Here is a 15,714-nt window from a genome sequence, read left to right as displayed (position 1 = left end):
GTTTGAGCACTTCAAATCTTTTAAGGCAGTTGTTGAAATAGAAGCATGCTTAAAAGTGAAGTGCTTGAGATCAGATAGAGGGGGAGAGTACCTCTCTAATGAGTTCAGTGGTTTCTTGAGGACTCATGGGATAAAGAGGCAATTTAATTGCAGGTATACCCCACTACAAAATGGTGTTGCAGAAAGAAAAACCATGAATATTGCAGAAGTTGCACGGGCATTAATGGCTAAAAAGAATATGCCCAAACATTTTTGGCTTGAGGCTGTCTATACTGCTATCTACATTATGAACAGAACTCCCACAGCTGCAGTTTATGGAATGACTCCTGAAGAGTGCTTTACTGGCAAGAAGCCTGATGTATCGCACTTGAAGGTATTTGGATGTGTTGCATATGTTCATGTGCCAGATGAGCTACGGAAGAAGCTTGATCCAAAGGTAGAAAAATGTGTTTTGATTGGATACTCTTTAGAGCAGAAAGGGTATAATCCTATCATGGGTGAGTTCATAGTGAGCAGGGATGCTATCTTTGATGAGATGGAAATTTGGTATACACCTGCTGGTGATGTTTTGGATGATGATAATGATCAAGATAGCTATGTGAAGAAAGATAAACAAGAATCACGGAGTCTTAGTGGACCATAAACATCATCTGGTACTACACCTAAAGTGAGCCCTTGGTCTGGGAGACTAAGGAGTAGCCCCACACCTTCAGGTTGATCTATAAGTGTTGCAAGGAAGGATAAAGGAAAGAAGAAAGTGCTAGATGGTAATGATGTATCTACCAATCATTTGGGATTTGATAGAGATTCTAGTGGTTTGGAGATCTGGATGATGAGCTTGGCATTCCTTCAATCAGGACACCAGGTGTACAGAGAGCTCATAGTAATGTAAAGGATTCATTGAGTGATCTGGTGGTACGCAGATCTAGCAGGGTCAGATACCCCTGTTAAAAGATTTTGTTTTGAAGGTTATGCATCTCACCATTATGCTTATATGGTGAAACTAGTTGAGGATGTTTAGCCCCCTTGTTTTGAGGATGCTGTTGGTCATGCTCATTGGGATGGAACAATGGATGAGGAGATGGGTGCATTAGAAGCCAATAAGACTTGGGATTTGGTACCCTTACCTAAGGGTAAGAAAGCTATTGGTTGTAAGTGTGTTTAAAAAGTCAAGCATAATGCAGATGGTTCAGTTAGGAGGTATAAGGCTAGGCTAATTGCAAAAGGCTATGCTCAAACATATGGCATAGATTATGAAGAGACATTAAGTCCAGTTGCTAGAATGGCAACTGTTAGGTGTGTGATTGCCTTGGCAGTAACCAAAGGTTGGAGTTTGCAGCAAATGGATGTTAAGAATGCCTTCTTGCATGGTGAATTGCAAGAAGACGTGTATATGGAGCAGCCAGCAAGTTATGAGGATTTAGAGCATCCCACATATGTGTGTAGGTTAAAGAAGGTGCTCTATGGGCTGAAGTAAGCACCTAGAGCATGGTTTGAAAAGATTGAAGAGTATCTTGTCAATATTGGATTTTGTATTTATGATGCTGATCACTCACTTTATGTGAGAAAGGGAGATGCAAGTTTGGTCATCATAGTCATCTATGTGGATGACTTGATTATTACAGGTGACAGTGACAATGGGATTGCTGAAGTTAATGACTTCTTGAAGAAGAAGTTTGAGATGAAAGATTTGGGTGAGCTAATATACTTTCTTGGTATTGAGGTGATCAGATGTGAGGATGGTATATGGCTATCCCAAAGGTAGTATGGCTTGGATATGTTATCCAAGTATGGTATGACAGCATGTAAGCCTCTTTCAGTACCATTGGAGCAAAATGTGAAGCCGCGTGCTGATGTTGGAGATGAGATAGAAGACCCTACTATGTTCAGGAGAAAAGTAGGGAGTTTGATTTACATGACTATCACAAGGCGAGACTTGAGCTATGCTGTTGGTCTTGTCAATCAATTTATGTAGATGCCTAGAAAGCCTCATTTGGATTCAATTAGACGTATATTGAGGTATGTGAAGTCCACTTTACATTATGGAATTTTTTATGAGGTAGGTAAGGACGTACATGTCTTTGGATACACAGATGTAGATTGGGCTGGTATCATGTCAGACAGAAGATCTACAAGTGGATTCATGTTTTCCCTTGGTAGTGCAGCAGTTACATAGAGCAGCAAAAAGCAATCTACAGTTGCTTTATCGAGTACAAAGGCTGAGAATAGAGGTGCTACTATGGCAGCATGTTAGGTGGTATGGGTGCAAAAGTTATTAGGTGATTTGGACGTGCAGGGAGATGGTCCAGTTGTCATTCATTGTGACAACATGAGCAGCATACAGTTAGCTAGGAATCCTGTGCTCCATGCTAGGACAAAACACATTGAGATGCACTACCACTCTGTGAGAGAGAAGGTATTTGCAGGAGAGATTGACTTGGTATATGTCATCACTCAGGATCATATAGCTGACATTTTCACAAAGGCATTGGGTGCAGAGAAGCTTCGAAAGTTGCAAAGCTTACTTTGAGTTGCACAAATAGAGTTGAGCTTGAGGGGGAGTGTTGAGATGGCACGTGCGGACATTGATGATGGATCGCCTGGCTAGATGGGTCTACACGTCTACACTTAGCACATTGGTGGTCATTATGATACTCACATGACCATTGACTTATCACTTATTATATTTAGTTTGTTACACCTACCTACAACTGGCAAAGACATGGCGCCAGTCGATTAGTGTAGTCGATTATGCACTGTTTGACTTAATAGGCCACTTTCCTTTATGTTGTATCTTATCTATACTTTGTGTACATTATATAGTGTGTGGAAGAAGAAGAAGAAACTAGCAAGAAAACGTTTTGGCCTCCATCTCTCTTCTTGTGTTCTTGAGTGAGCTTCCTCTTGTGTATATAGTGTGTGTTTGGCACAGCACCTCAAGCAAGTTCCCCCAACACACGATTCTTGACAAACATCGAATTGCAATTTTAGGTCTTAATGAAAAGGTTAAGATGAAATAAAACTATGGAATATCATCGAGGCATTAACATGAGCACCGTTTGGGCCAATAAAAATGCTCAACTATGATCTAGTGTCTAGGAAAATTGTAAGAGAAGTGCTTACAACATGTAGAAAGATGAGAAGAAGAGAGCATGTCTTCAAAGTGGGGGTACAAGATCCTTAGGAAGACAATTGTTCAAAGGTTCTAGGAACCTTTTTGAAGCCTAATAGCATCTTTTTCGATGAACCTAAAAATAATTTGTGATAGAAATATCAAACTAAACCTTCACATTAAAGGAAGACAAGAGAGAAGAGAGTTCTCTTTCAATTTTGGCAAGGGCAAGAGTGCACATTTAGACTATGTACAATCGAGGGCTAACAATGCGGTAGGGGCTACACTAATACTACATGGGACAACACACATGAAGTAGATGAAGTCTATTGTCGAATCCATTGACCTTGTAAGAGGCCCAATGTTGAATATTACTTGAATACCATGGGACAATTTCTTGGCATGAAGAGGGCTTCTGGGAGACATATGAGAAGATTGAGAGCCTGATGATATACAAATACAATTGATTGTGGATCACAATATTCCAAGTAGCCTTTCAAGGTAGCTTTTGAGTCTACAGAATGGCTTTTGACAATTTGTATATTCCATATCTTTTAAATTCTGAATGCTTCAATACACAAAATATGGATTGCTATTTGTGGATGAGAATAAGGATAGTAGGGCTACAATTCTTAATGATGCCTGAACATTTCAATACACAAAAGATGGATTGCTATTTGTGGATAAGAACAAGGATGGTAGGCTTGTAGTTTTTAGTAATGATATAGCCATTGAAAGCCTTGCAATAGAGTCTATGCAACAATCTTTTGTTATGCAACTGCATGGGGCCAATGCTATGATGGAAGAAGAGAACAATATTTTTCTTGTTATCCCATTCTCCATGAGGAGAGGTAAAACATGTACTTCTCTTTTTTTCACAAAAGAAATAGGCTGGTATGGTGCTAGTGTTGATCACTATGAACTACTAGTTGTGTATCTTACTCCAACAATTTGACCTAAAAAGGTAGAGGTTGCACCAGAGAAAGTCTCCTTTTATAGTTGTAGTCTTTACTGGCTATTGTGATAGGAAGATAATGTTTTTAGAACTTTTACAATAGGATTGGATCCTTTAGCAACATGTGTAATAACTTATCTACATTGGATCCATGATGTATAATTGCAAGAAGCCATGACAAGGGAATGGGGGTTATAGCGATGGTCCTTTTCGACAAAAAACAGCGATGTCATCGCTTTGAGAAAAAAAAAGTGTTGAAAACGCGAGCGTGGCATTTTTTCACAAACACTTCAAGAGAGAGCAAAAGATAGAGTGAGAGAGATCATGTCTTTGGGAGGGAGAGGGAGAAGAATAGAGAAAGAGAGATAAGGAGAGCTTCTCATCAGTGCCATCATACGCAAAGAGCAGGGAGAAGTGCACGAGGGAGAAAGAGGGGATATCGTGAAGAAGAGATGAAGAATCCATCCTCAGGCCTTTGCGGTAGATTGCCTTTTCTTTGTTTTTTCTTGTTCTTTTTTCTCTTCTTTTGTTTTTTTTTCTTGAGAATGAGATGCATTGAGAGAGAAAAAGAGGAAAGGAGAGAGGGAGAAGAAGGAAAAGGAAGAGAGAATGGGAGAGAGTAAACAAAGATGAAAGATAACAGAGAGAGAGAGAGAGAGAGAGAGAGAGAGAGAGAGAGAGAGAGAGAGAGAGAGGGGGAGGGAGGGAGGGAGAGAGGAGAATGAGTGAGAGAAACAATGAGGGGGCGTAGAGAAGCAAAGAGAGAGGCAACAAAGAAAGAGAAAGAGAGAAAGCAAGAGAGGGGGAGAGAATAGGAAATGGAGAGTGAAGGGAGAGGTGGATAAAAGGGTGAAGTAAAGATAAGGACAGTGGAAAAAAAAAGAGAGCTAGAAAGAGAAGGGGAGAAAAAGAGACAAAGAAAAGGAGAAAAAGAGGGATAGAGAAAATAACAAATAGAGAGTGAGAGATAGAGAGAGAAAAATGAAAACAACGAGAGAATTAGAGAGAACAAAATGATAGAAAGAAAATGTTAGAGGGGGAAGAGAGGCATGAAGAGGGGTGGGGAGAGATTCTTTCAATATCTTGTTTTATGAGTTTTTTATTTTTTATCTTTGGTTTTGATTTTAACGAGATGCATTGAGTGCAAGTGGAGAGGAAATGAGAGAAAGACATAGAGAAAAGAAGGGAGGGAAAGGAAAAGAGAGAATAAGTGAGAGTGGGGAGGGAAGATGGGGGGGATAAAGAAACATTTATAGAAAGAAAGGGGGAGAGAGAAGCAAAGAAGGATAAAGGTGATAAAAAGAGAGAGAGAAAGACAGGCAAGTGAGAGTGAATAGCATGGGATATGGAGGCTCAACCATTTTTCATTCTCATCTTCTTCAATATTCTCCCACACTTTTCTTAAAAGACAGTCCACTCACTAAAGTGGTATCATCAAAAGATAGATGCCCCCAAACTTAAGGACACTTTACATACAACAATATGATAAGGCTTAGACTATACCTTAGACTTTTGGCTTATTTCTCAACACTCCCCCTCAAGCTCAGAATGAGCTTGCACACATAAGACTCCAAGTGCACTCCTGAAGTACTCAAACTTATCTTTACCTAATGCTTTGGTAAAGATATCAGCAACTTGATCATTGGTCTTTACATGGACCAAGTCAATCTCTCCATCAATGACTTTTTCTCTAATGAAATGATAGTGCACTTCTATATGTTTTGTCCTTGCATGATAGACTGGGTTCTTTGCCAACATAATGCTGCTAACATTGTCACAATACATAATAACTCCACCATCAATCTCTATTCCCATGTCATATAGGATCAATCTCAGCCATGTCTGCTCACATGCTGCCAATGCAATGCCTCTATATTCTGATTCAGTGCTTGATAAGGCAACTGTAGGTTGCTTCTTGCTGCTCCAACTTACCATGGCTGATCCAAATGAGAATGCATAGCCACTAGTAGATCTTCTATCCATAGAACTACCTGCCCAGTCTGCATCTGAGTATCCAAATAGTGTAGGCTTGATTCCTTTTCCATAAAACAACCCAAATCCAGCTGTCTTTTTCACATATCTAAGAACTCTTCTTACTACATCCAAATGAGATTTGCATGGTTTCTGCATAAACTGACTTACCAATCCAACAGCGTAACTTAAGTCTGGTCTTGTAATGGTCAAGTAGATAAGACTGCCAACTATCTTTCTGAACATAGTAACATCCTCAACATAAGATCCATCATCAATCGACTTAGCATTTTGATCCAATGGTGTATCAACCGGTTTGCATCCTGTCATGCCATATTTTTCCAACATCTCCAATGCATATTGCCTTTGTATCAGCCATATACCATGAGGTGTATCGATAACCTCAATACCCAAGAAGTATCTCAACAAACCAATATCTTTTATATCAAACTCTTTATGTAACCCATACTTGACTTTAGTAATCTCCTTCTCAAGTGTACCTGTAATAATGAGATCATCAACATAGATGACCACAACCACCATACCATCTTCTGTATGCCTCACATAAAGTGAATAATCAGCTTTGCTCTGTTGAAATCCCATACTGCATAAGGATTTGCTAATTCTATCACACCATGTGCTTGCTTCAGTCCATATAAAGCCTTCTTCAACCTGCATACATAATGTGGGTATTTTAGATCCACATAACCCTCTGGTTGATCCATGTACACTTCTTCTTCTAAGTTGCCATTCAAAAATGCATTTTTCACATCCATTTGATAAAGCCTCCAACCATAGATAGAAGCCAAAGCAATTACTGATCTTACTGTCGTCATTTTAGCTACTGGACTGAATGTTTCTTCATAGTCCAAACCATAAGTTTGTGCATATCCTTTTGCAACTAGCCTTGCTTTATACCTTTCAAGAGAACCATCCGACTTACATTTGACCTTATAAACCCATTTACATCCAATGGACTTCTTGCCATAAGGTAGTTTCACCAAATCCCAAGTCTTGTTTTTCCTTAGTGCATCCATCTCTTCATCCATTGCTTGTCTCCACTCTTTGCTCTCTACTGCTTCTTCAAAGCAAGTAGGTTCCACATACTGTACATAAGAAACCATGTATGCATAATGCATCTTCATGAACCCATTGTAAGTCAATCTATCAACTGGATACCTTACTCTTTCTGACCTTCTCAATTGAGGTGCACTACCATGTGTCTCATCTGATCTAGCATGTGGTGGCACATACTTTCCTGCACTTCTAGTGCCAGGTGTTTTAACATGCGGAATGCCATACTCATCATCTATAGATTCATCTTCTGAACTTTCAGTCATTGGTCTCTTACCTTTTGCAACTTCTGCACTCCTTTGTGCATTTCTCAATCTACCACTCCATGGACTATAGCTACCACTACTTTCCACATTCTCTTGAGGTCCTGAAGCTTCTTCCACATGCTGATTTTCAGCCTTGCTGTTTGCTGAAATTTTCCTTCCATAGCCATTATCATCATTGCTTTCATAAGAATCAACATCCACTACAATTTTGGGCTTGTACCATGATTCATATTCACTGAATTTGACATCCCTGCTTATGTATACTTCCTTACTCACTGGATCATAGCATTTGTATCCCTTCTTCTCATCAGGACATCCAAGGAAAATGCATTTTATAGCCTTAGGTTCCATTTTCTTCCTCAAATCATCCGGAACATGAACATAACAGACACATCCAAAGACTCTAAAGTATACAACAGTAGGTTTCATGCCATATATTCTCTCATATGGTGACATATTATGAATCAAGGCTGTAGGTGTTCTATTCATAATGTGAACTGCAGTATGCACTGCTTCTGCCCAATATGACAATGGCATGTTCATTTGGTTCATCATTGCCCTTGCAACCTCTACAATAATCCGATTCTTCCTTTCAGCCACACCATTTTGTTGGGGTGTATACTTGCATGTCAATTGCCTTTTGATACCATGATCTCTCAAGAAGTCACAAAACTCATATGACATGTACTCTCCACCATTATCTGACCTCAAACATTTTATGTAGCATCCAAACTGCTTTTCAGCCATAGATTTAAATTCCAAGAACTTTTCAAATGCTTCACTTTTATGCTGCATAAAGTACACCCAAGTCATCCTACTGAAATCATCAATGAAAGTGATATAGAATCTACATTTTCCGCTCATGGAAACATTCTGACATGGGCCCCAAATATCTGAGTGTATTATTTCCAAAGGATAGCTGGAAACATTCTGACATGGGCCCCAAATATCTGAGTGTATTATTTCCAAAGGATAGCTGCTTATTCTCCCCCTCTTTGGAAATGGCAATCTGGACTGCTTGCCAAATTGACAAGCCTCACATACATGATCAAAATTTACATATCGTAAATGCGGTAGACCACGGACTATCTGTTTTGATTGCATTTGCTTCAATCTTTGCAAATTAACATGACCAATCCGTCTATGCCATAATTCCACATCCTTATCTTGCCCATGTCCTCTCTCAACATACATAGAGTTTTGAATCACTGGAGTACCTGCATCCAAGGCAAACAACCTCCCTTTCTTTTCACCATGAGCAATCACCCTGCCTGTTCTCCCATTTTGGAACTCTTCAATGAAACATCCAAACTTATTGAATCGCACCTGCAATCCTTGATCTGTCATTTGACCAACCGATGCTAGGTTTTTAGTTATTGTGGGCACATAAAGTACATCACCAAGTTTGTTCTCAATCCCATCTTTAGTAACAAGTGGCACACTACCAATATGAGTTATTTTGTGTAAAGTATCATCACCAGTGGCAACATATTCATCATTTTGCACTTGCTCCTTGCTATCAAACCACTCAGCATGATGAGTCATGTGGTTTGTAGCTCCTGAATCCAAAAACCAGTCATTCTCACGAGAAGGATGAGTCATGCTCCCAAGCACATGCTCCATAGCAAATAAATGACCTCTAGGTGATCCACCTCTAGATCCATAACCTGTACCACCATAAGTGCTTGCATAGTGGCCATATTGGGTCCTTCCACGACCCCTAGGCATAGCATTCTATTTTTGATAACAATCCCTTTCAAAGTGACCAAAATGCCCACAATAATGACAAGTGCCATCTCTTTGTGAAGAAGGACTAGACCGTCCTCTACCAATAGGGAAAGATCTCCCCCTGCCTCTATGCATGAAGTCACCACGACCAAAGTTGCCTCTTCCATGAGCAAAACCATAATTACTACGACCAGGTGAAGAGCCTCTAGCTCTAGATGAGCTACCTCGACCTCTCTGGTGATAGAAAACACTATCTCCACCTGCATTTTTGCCACTGCTAGATGCATTCAGTCCCAACTTGATTTCTTCTGTAAGTAGCAATCCAATAAGCTCCTCAAAGTCAGGCATAGAGCCTCCCCTAACAGAAATAGAGGTATCCAAAGATTTAAAAGCTGGTCCAAGCCCATTTAGTGTCACGGACACTAAATCATCATCATCAACAGGTGCATTAATGGATGCAAGGTCTTCTGCAATTTGCTTGATTTCTGCCACATAGTCACTGATACTGCGATTGCCTCTCCATGCACCATGTAATCTCTGCTTAAGCTGTATCTTACGAGCCTTTGTACATGTTCCATACATTTTTTCTATGATTTCCCATGCCTCCTTACAAGTACTTGCTTTTTGATATGAGGAATCAATGTTTCTGAAATACATATGGAGATCCAATGCAAAACCTTCCTATTCTTCCCAGTCCAATCCTTGTACGCTTTCTTTTGCTCTTCAGTTGGATGTTCGGGAACTTCTGGACATTCATCATCACCTGTTATGAGATCCCATAGACCTCTACCCATCAAAAAATTCTCCATCCTGTAGGACCAAACACTATAGTTGTCTTTGGTCAATTTGTCCCCCACGATCTGAGTGATTTGTGCCGTGTCAGACATTATGACTGCTGCAAATTTAGAAGAATACAATAATACAATCTGTCCAGAAGTGGTATTCAGCAATATGACTGTCATACATGTGTCCAAAAATGGTTATATACATCCATCCATGATGCCAACATATCATACATTCAGTTCCCAACAAGAAACATCCAAATCGGACCTCAAATAGTGTCCGTATGACCCAAAATGCATCAAAACATAGGCTTTAAATTGACCATTTTTCCTGCACTTTTTCTGCAGTTTTTCATGCCAAACTGGAAGTGCATATCAAGAGGAAGCTGCAGAAATTTTCCTGGAATTTTTTAAGCAAAAATTGGCCTTCAAACGGCCTCCCGTAAATTGCATAGAAACTGTCCTTCTCAGCTCCAAAACAACTAGTTCAAGTTCTTCTGTAGTGTAAAATCCTTTGACTGTGAACCAGTTTACCAGTTAACTGGTTCCATCTTCCTCCAGTATGAACATGGGTTCCAAAAATATCTAGTTCAATACACACAAGTGTGAACAGGGGTAATTTAAGAAGGCCTTAAGCCTTTGTAATAAGGTTAATAGGGTTTTTTTTTTTCCTTTTAAAAAACCTTATCCATCACGCCAGGTCGCCGTCTTCAGAAAACGGCGCACACACTGCCCAGCGAATATTCAGCTTCTATGGTCCATCGTCTCGACCCTCTCATCATCGACCGTCTGCTTGACTCCCTTGGCACTTCAACCAATTGTATTCCCGTGCACAAGCAGGAGAGCCATTAACGGCTCCGTCTGGTATAAGTGGCAGACTCTCAATCACCCTGTGGCCTGTTAGAGGGCACCGAATGAATCAAGAGTGTACTCTGCTCACGCCGCATACTATTCGATCTATGGCAAGATCGAAATTTTCTCGCTCTCCTCTTTTTTGGCTGCCCTTATCATCCTGTTCTTTTTCATATTCCTTTTTGTCATAACCACTTCTCTACTCTGATATGCTGTCAGTGATCTGCCTTGTTCGTGTCCCTCTGCAACTTGGTAGCTCTATCATCACCTTCCTGATCTCTGTCACTTTTCTATCTATCAGATTTAACCTTATCTACTACAATGTCCCTGTCCACCTCCTTCCTTTGTTTAACACTGTCATCCTGATTTTCAGCATGCTTTCTCTTCGCGTATGCATCCGATGTGAACTCAATAACTCAAAATCTGAGCCTCAATGGCTTCCTCAAGCCCGGTACCTGCTTGGGTGACTTAGATCAAGATTAGTATACCTGATTTCAATGGTGGACAGTTAGCTCCCAAGTCGATGTATACCTCGATTCGACGCGCTCCTCACTCCAATTTGAGCTCCCGCACTCGCGCTCTGATACCAACTGATAAAAAGAGAGAGAGAAAGACAGACAAGTGAGAGTGAATAGCATGGGATATGGAGGCTCAACCATTTTTCATTCTCATCTTCTTCAATATTCTCCCACACTTTTCTTAAAAGACAGTCCACTCACTAAAGTGGTATCATCAAAAGATAGATGCCCCCAAACTTAAGGACACTTTACATACAACAATATGATAAGGCTTAGACTATACCTTAGACTTTTGGCTTATTTCTCAACAAAAGGGAGGCGAATAAAAAAAGAAAAAGAGAAAGAGAACAAAAACCTGTTGTTTGTCATAACATAGACAAAATGGAAAATGATGATGGTTGTGATGTCCAAGGTCGTGAGGTATATCTTAATCATTGTGTCACGTGTCCTTGCTCTCAATGCAAGTTGGCAATCAGACGAAAGTGTCACTTGTCTATAGAACACGTATGATGATTTGATGAGTTCGAATCACAGATCATTGATCAGGTGATCTCAGACTTTGAGCGCAAATTTTGAGCGACAGTAAAACTTGAGGTATATCTAATGGGGTGAGCTCACAGGTATTCACAGGACTTCCAAGAGAAAACCATCCCAAAAAAAGATCTTAGAAACTTTGCATTTATGCCATGTATACATCACATGTTTCGTACGTCGGGCATGGCGACCTTGACAACATGACATATGCGAAATAGATCAACAGATGGAATCCAACGAATATCAACAAATTCATGTGCATGGAGCCACTTTGACTCTACCTTTCCAGGCTTTGCACAAGAGCCAAGGAATCTTTGGCTTGGTCTTGCTATGGATGGTGTGAACCCATTTGATCTCTGCTCAACTTCTTACGGTGTGTGGCATGTAGTCCTTGTTAATTAGAACATTCCACCATGGGTTTTTTATGAAGAAAGGATACTTGATCCTTAGCTTGCTCATTTCTGGTGCTACAAAGTCAAGAATATGGACATCTATCTCTATCAATTAGTTGATGAGCTCAAGATTTTGTGGGAGGAGGGGGTCACTGTGGAAGATATGAGCAAGCGCAATGGTCGATAGTCTGGCAACATACGAGCCATTCTCATGTGGACCATGCATGAGTTTTTGGGATTCAGGGAGTGCTCAGGTAAGTAGGCTTTCATTCTCACTGGTGATATCTAACATAGCACATTCAAGTTTGTGTTGACTAAACATGGGTATTGGGACATGTCTAGTTACCTCAAGTTATCATGCATATCCATTGTATAGGCCATAGTTAGATAGTTAGACTCTCGAAGGTTATGAACCATAAAGAAGATGGTATATCAAGGACATGCCACTTTCTTGCCAAAGCATCATGAACTAAAAAAAGGTTTTCTTGGATGACCTCTAGTACGAATGAACGCCCAAAGATGGTATGAGTTGAAAATAGTCCACACGGAGTCACATACAAATGGAATATAGCAGTTTGAGTTTCCTTATTGGACCCATTGGATCCCATGCATATTTTCAAGAATGTGGATAGCTTATTATGGGACCACATCACACCAAAGAGAGACACTATAGGGGCAGGAATGGATTTGAAGGAGGTAGGCAAGATGGAGATGTTGGGCCACAATTGAGCACTTATGGTCACTTGCAACTACCTCGCTCTCCTTGGGTTCTGTCCACTAAACAAAAGCACATTGTGAAGCAAATTATCATGTCTATCCATACTAGCTCCATTGAAATTGGAAGTGGGAGGTCATGATGGAACACTACGAGATGCTAGAAAGTGGAATGCTGAAGCAGAGGAGCAGATTCAGGTACTTCAATAGGTAATGATGAGACATAAATTAGGACTGAAAGGCAAAATCCAACCTTATTTGGCAACTCATCCCAAAGGAACACTAGGTCGAAGGAGCTTGATAAATGAAGAAGGTAGGTATTCCGTATCCAAGCCAAGATTTAATAGATGTACACCATATCCTAAAGAATCGCTAATGCACCTGCCTCCTCTGGCCCAAGGCTCAAGCATAGTCAAGTCCCACATGAGGGAGATGGATCTCGAAATCGTGATGATCCAGGCAAGAGTCAGGGAGGTGGTGATCCCTATCTCGATGATCCACTCTTTAAAGTCGCCTTCGCTCCCACCTTGGACCTCCTAAAATTAGCCTATATGATGCAACTTTGGGCCCATTTAACCTTCTCCAAAGCCCTCTCCCTCAAGTGATGGCACCAGATCCATGCGCTTTTAAGTACTAAGTTCAAACATAACCTCGAACTTGAAGGAGTCTAGGATTTCCTTGTGAAAATTACCTTCGAATGGGACCAACTGCAAGAGTAAAATTGGCTTAGAGCCATCTACCTCAAGAAGCTCATCTCCCATAACAGATTGTATCTATCCCTTTGGACTCGCATGAACCTTTGGCTGCAACAATACTACCTCTAGTATACCCTTCTCCCTTACATCCACCCCCGCATAACTCACTATATATATACCCTCTATATCACATGCGTTCAAGCCTTATCTATAAATATCCTTATCTATCAATTTTTCTTTAATAAAACCTAACCCTTTTCTATTCAATCTGTAAGTATCCGCTTTATATGGGACCATTTTGTATGTAAAAAATGTATAAAATTCTATTAAAAAAATTCATTATGTTGAACCCACATGATATATATATATGCTTATGGCTGACCTCCTCGAGCACCCAACTCTTGGTCTGATATAGTAACTAGGCCACCACCAAATCCCAACCTAGCCCACCTCTTACTATCTCCCATTTTTTTCCTTCAGTCCTTCTCGACCCACCTTCTGCCAGAGCAGATTCAGGATTCGACACAAAGGATGACGATGAAATCAGTGAGTAAATTTTGTGGGTCCGAGTCCATCCTGCATGCTAGTGTTAGAGATGATAGCAATTAGTGATTTTAAAGCTAGGAGCCCCCAACAGTGCATTAATGAGCCGATGGGTGCAAGAGAAATGAAGACTATCTGACACAACACACATGGGCCAAGAGAATATCACAACAAGCAAGACTCTTTATATAAGGAAGGGAGCGAAAGTGATCAAGGGTTGGGAGCCCACACATAGTACCAAAGTTCAAGGGTCAAGGACTCTCATGCTTCATGAATATATCCATTCCATGTCCCTCTAGCCAGCCTCTCTTGACTGGCATCGTGAGTGCTCTCTATAAGTAGAGGCACTTTAGTATTGTTCATAGCCCTCGCTTTTGGTAGTAGTATTTTTGTGGTCTTATATCTTGTAGGTATCTTGTATTCATGATCCTAAACTAGATGTTCCCAAAGTCCTATGTCATTACAACACTATATTAGGGAATTTGTAAATTTCCATGCATTTTGGGAACCCCCAATACCTTTATTATTTGACCACATGGTCAAATCTTGTTGTCTTACTTAAAGATGGAGTCTACCCTAAATGCTATATAAGCTATCTTCCAAAATCCCACTTTCAAATATGGATATGGAATATTTATCACTTATTTGAAATTGGGACTTGAAAATTTTCCAGATTCTCTAGTATGGTGTTGTTATCATTTTCTATCTACAATATATTGTTCTTACTTCAACAATATATTTTGGGTTGGTGTTTGAGTACACTTGGTATTTGATCTCTTTGTTGTGATTATTCCTTGCTTTGCAATCGAGACATTGATTGTCGAGAGTGATGTTAGTGTCCAGTTGTATCAATTTTGAGCCATCGTCCTCCATTTTGGAGGTAGTTCTCAAACACCGATAACATTAGGGGAGGTGACAAAAGGGGGTGGTTTACTTGTAATTATGTAAGCATATCACAAGTTTTAAAAAAATCTCCATATTCAGGAATTTGGGAATTTCCCATCAATATGGGAATTCCAAATCAAAATGGATTTCGTGAATTTTGGGAATTTGATTAATTTGGAACTTGTTGCAATGGAACATATTATTTCTTATGGTTGTTTCCAAGAGATTTAAAAAAACTCAAAAAGGTGGCATTAATAAATACCTTAGTTTTAATTTCATTGAAAATGTTCAAGGAAAATCTTCAATCGATGGATTCTTGTAGAATTTATTTGGCTATCAGTACAACCTTTGGGGGAGTTTTGAAATTTTTGGGAGATTTTGTACCTTTCTTCATCCAAGAGAAGACAATGCTGTCTATTGTTTCCCATCATTCATGATCTTTTTTGTTGCACATTCAATATTTATCCCAACAATTAAAATACACCTATGCATTTGTAGCATTTTGACGACTACAAACTAGTGCCCAAGATTGTATATGTACCTTGTTGAAGTTTTTGGAATTTCTATTTGTATCCACCTCACTTTGTGCAATACCAAGCAATATTCGATATACTGGATTTGAAGGTCTAACAAGCACAAAGTCATATTTCTTAACATCAAGCATTGATTCAAATGCATGTTTGGCGTGGTTTG

Source organism: Lygodium microphyllum, chromosome 25 (assembly GCF_053477565.2).
Source record: "Lygodium microphyllum isolate KBCC chromosome 25, Lygodium_microphyllum_v1.1.10, whole genome shotgun sequence".
Lineage (NCBI taxonomy): Eukaryota > Viridiplantae > Streptophyta > Polypodiopsida > Schizaeales > Lygodiaceae > Lygodium > Lygodium microphyllum.
This window is presented reverse-complemented; position numbering follows the sequence as displayed.